Below are 5,000 nucleotides of genomic sequence, written 5' to 3' on the forward strand. Positions count from 1 at the left end.
GGACCACATCCCATGTGTGTAAATGTATTGGTTCTGTTTTCTTAACCACCAGTCATCCTTCAGAGTCACAGAAAGATGGGTTGTCACATCCCTGGCCTGCCATGTGATATCAGGTGGAAATTAATTGATCATCTGGGCCCAAATATTAATGGAAGTGGATGTTGCAAGATCTGCATCGTGGACAGAGCCAAATTTCTTAAGGACTATAAGAAACCTGATGCATTAAACAGCCGTAAAGAAGTGTTTTCCCTTCAAACACTACTTACTGGAAACTTGGATCTCACCGTTTGTTAGTTAGGCCTCTTCAGGTCTAAAAGGACTTTTTTACCCCTCTGATTCAGGGGTACCCATCCTCATTAATGTTATTTTTTTTAAGACATATTCCTCAAGTTCTGAGCGTTTCTTCATGTCTGCAACATAGATAATTTAAATTTTGTATTTATATAAAGTCTGATGAGCTGTCCACAAGGCCTTGCTTTCTGGATGCAAAACCTTAGGTAACTCTATGTCCAAGATATAAAATTTTTCTGTAATATATATATATATATATATATATATATATATATATATATATATATATATATATATATATATATATATATATATATATATATATATATATATATATATAGACAGTTTAGATATAGATTCAAGGTTGAATATGGTACTTACGCGTAGGCACCCGAATATCGTATCCCAAAAGGATAGGTGATCAAAATCAAAAAATAATGTATTCTCTCTCCCACTTGGATTTGAAATGTTGCCACATTTATAATATGTCTTTTCTACAGTAATTTTCTGCATTTTCGTGCAGCTGAAGATTGCTCTTCATATTGCATTTAATGTAATGCTCGCATTACTTAAATAAATTGGAGTAGCATGAAACGTGCGTACTGCAATGACCTTTGAAATCCGTGTTGCTTATTTTTTGATATATATATATATATATATATATATATATATATATACTTACATGCATACATATATATATATATATATATATATATACATACACACACATATATATATATATATATATATATATATATATATATATATATATATATATATATATATATATATATACACATACATATATATATATAGGCACAGGTGTGGTTGTGTGATAAGAAGCTTGCTTTTCAAACACATGGTTCTGGGTTCAGTTCCACTGTGTGACACCTTGGGCAAGTGTCCTCTACGTATAGCCTTGGGGTGACCAAAGTCTTGTGAGTGGATTTGGTAGACGGAAACTGAAAGAAGCCCATCATATATGTATATATATATATATATATGTAAATATATAGAAATAAAAAGATAAAGAGAGCAATGGTAAGGTTGGAGAAATATTTTATGGATAGAGTCTTACAGCTGTTTCTGGGAAGATCCAGTACTTCCCTTCATCGGAGACAGAAAAAAATAAAGGAATCGATTATTATATCCATAGGCGGATAGTTTTAGTATGAAGTGAAGGGAAGTACTGGATCTTCCCAGAAACAGCTGTAAGACTCTATCCATAAAATATTTCTCCAGCCTTACAATTGCTCTCTTTATCTTTTATTTCTATATATTTACATATACACACACTAATACACGACTTATAATACCCAATCCTGTTCATACAACGACTGGGGCAAACTAGTCGGTATACAGCACTTACTCGGTATTACCTGTATCCTCCTGGGTTTGGTTAAATCCAATACCCTCCTCAACCTTATATATATATATATATATATATATATATATGATAATAATATTAGGGATAAAATCCAAACTTACAGGTAAAAACTCAATTAAAATCAATTTATTAAAAATTAAAATTAGATTAAGTTTCACAGCATAAAATATATATAAATATATAGTTTTAGGGAAAAGAACCAAGGTTCATGAACTCATCGATGAAAATCCACTGTCACATATACTCTTTACTCTTTACTCTTTTACTTGTTTCAGTCATTTGACTGCGGCCATGCTGGAGCACTGCCTTTAGTCGAGCAAATCGACCCCCAGAACTTATTCTTTGTAAGCCTAGTACTTATTCTATCAGTCTCTTTTTGCCAAACCGTTAAGTTACAGGGACGTGAACGCACAAGCATCGGTTGTCAAGCGATGGTGAGGGGACAAACACAGACACGCAAACACACATGCATATATATACATATACATATATACGACGGGCTTCTTTCAGTTTCCGTCTACCAAATCCACTCACAAGGCTTTGGTCGGCCTGAGGTTGGTAAGCAAGCTACTTACCACACAATAAATAAGTATAATATAATACAAAGTATATATGATAAGATAAAGATAATAAAACATTATTAATTTTTCTATATGTGACAGTAGATTTTCATCGATGAGTTCATGAACCTTGGTTCTTTTCCCTAAAACTATATATATATATATATATATACACATATGTATGTATATATTAATGTGTGTGTGTATTTGTGTCTGTGTTTGTCCTCTCACTGTCACTAGACAACCGATGTTGGTGTGTTTATGTCCCTGTAACTTAGTGGTTTGGGGAAAAGAGACTGATAGGAATAAGTACCAGGCTTACAAAGAATAAGTCCTGGGGTCAATTTGTTTGACTAAAAGGTAGTGCTCCAGCATGGCCACAATCAAATGACTGAAACAAGTAAAATAATAAAAGAATAAAGGAATATACATGAGGGGAGTGCTGAAAAGTTGCTGGCTTTGGGTAAAAGAAAATACAGGAGGATCAGTTAATTATGATTTTATTCAACATATTCCCCTCTCAGATTCACACACTTATTGCAGCAGTCCTTCCTCATCATCATCTTCGTCGTCGTCGTCATCGTTGTCGTTTAACGTCTGCTTTCCATGCTGGCATGGGTTGGATGGTTTGACTCAGAGCTGGCAAGCCAGATGGCTACACCAGGCTCCAATCTGATCTGGCAAAGTTTCTACAGCTGGATGCCCTTCCTAACACTTACTACTCCAAGAGTGTAGTGGGTGCTTTTTACGTGCCACCTTCAGTTTTTCTAATCCATGTAAAAGAACTCAGAAGGTTGGGCCCTAAAGCCAGGAACTTTTTTAGCACCCCTCATATATATATATATATATATGCATGTGTGTATGTGTGTATGTACGTATGTGTGTGTTTGTGTGTGAGTGTTAATGTCTGTGTGTGTACAGGAAGTACAGATCCTGTTGGTTGATAAGTACTTTGGAAGAGAGAATGAGAGACAAAGAGAGAGAGAAGAATCAATGAATTGCATGATTGACTTTGGTAGGATGAGATCTTAGAATACAGAAACCCTCAAAAAATACCATCCTTTTCTATATCATGATGCCTTTGATTGTTCACCGTTTATTTGTTTGTTCATTTATATGTATGTATGTATGTATGTATGTATGTATGTCCTAATTCAGTTTTATTTCAAGATCTTTTGCCAATAGAGAAAGAGCTGGTTTCTAACCTTAATCCAAGTCTCCATTGAAATTTCAACAACATCAACAGGGTACTTTTGCATGTATGTGTGTATATGTGCAGTATTTGGAGTCATTGCATGTGCACATTTGTATGTTTTGTTTTACATATGCATTCTTAATCATTTAGTTGCATGTCTAGACATGTGCACATATAATGATAAAATTTTTACAGACTTTTGCAGTTCCAGTGATATTGGATATGTATGTATGTATGTATGTATGTATGTATGTATGAATGTATGTATGTATGTATGTATGTATGTATGTATGTATGAATGTATGAATGTATGTATGTATGTATGTATGTATGAATGTATGTATGTATGTATGTATGTATGTATGTCATTATTCGGTTCTATTTCAACATCTTTTGCCAATAAAGAAAGAACTGGTATCTAACTGAGATCCAAGTCTCCTTCATTGGAATTTCAACAACACCAGCAGGGTATTGTTTGCATGTATGCATGCATATGTGCAGTATTTGGAGCTGTTCCATGTGGAGATTTGTATGTTTTGTTTTAGGAATGTATTCTCAGTAATATAGTTGCATTGCCACTGGAACTTACTATGGCAACTGAGAAAGTGCAATTTTCTAAAGTTAAAAGTTATTTATTATAATAATATAAATATTTAAAAAATATTTTAAAAAACAAAATGACATGAAACTTTAGGGATTTTCCATGTTGCGTTTCATCCTTTCATTCCATTCGCTTTCATTCTTCACAACTTTTCCTGTAACAAGTGTTTGAAAAGCTGTAAATAGTGAAAGCATTTAACTATACAAAAAATTCCTTTTCATTTAAGAAAATCTGTCTTTAAATACTGTGACTACCTCAAGAGTACTTTGCAAAAACCCCACATTGGCAGAGATCAGATGCATTCTTGTCTGCCTCCTGTCAAAGCTTGTTCTTCCAGCGTTCACCACCTCACCTTGTTAAGGCCTAGCAGCCCTTTCTGTTTGTTTTCACTGTCTTGTTTCTGTTACCAACTTTGAGCCTCTGCAAAATCCCAAATTTTATTTAATTTGCTTCGTGGGAGCAACTGCTTTGCCGAAGGCATATCTTGTACTGAATTGCTCGAAATACTGAGTAGAAAAACAGCTGACAACTGATGAAGGGTCGTTCTTTATGTTACTTGTCTTGTTTTCCATTTGTTTCTTTTGTTGTTCGCAAAAAAGTTTGTATTCCATGTTTCCGTATTTCATATTTCATGTTGTTTACATTCTATGACGTCCTGTACCCATATATGCATATGTATATGCATATATATGTAAGTATGTACATATATGTATGTATATATGCATTTTTAAAATTTTTATTTATGTGTTTCAGCCAAGTGGCTGCGGTCATGCTGGTGCACCACCGTGATTTTCACGTTCCTTGCATGGCTCTTCTCCCCCACCCGACATGGTCCAATCAAGAGTTTTGATGGCACATCTGGTGTATAAGAGAATTTGACATAGCTGCCCTAAACTGCGTCTCATTATGAGCCATTGGTTCGTCTGGTATCGTGGAGAGGAAAGTGTCAAGTTTTGTCTTGAAGAC

This window comes from Octopus bimaculoides, chromosome 29 (genome assembly GCF_046866305.1).
Source record: "Octopus bimaculoides isolate indiv1 chromosome 29, ASM4686630v1, whole genome shotgun sequence".
In the NCBI taxonomy this organism is placed as follows: Eukaryota; Metazoa; Mollusca; class Cephalopoda; order Octopoda; family Octopodidae; genus Octopus; species Octopus bimaculoides.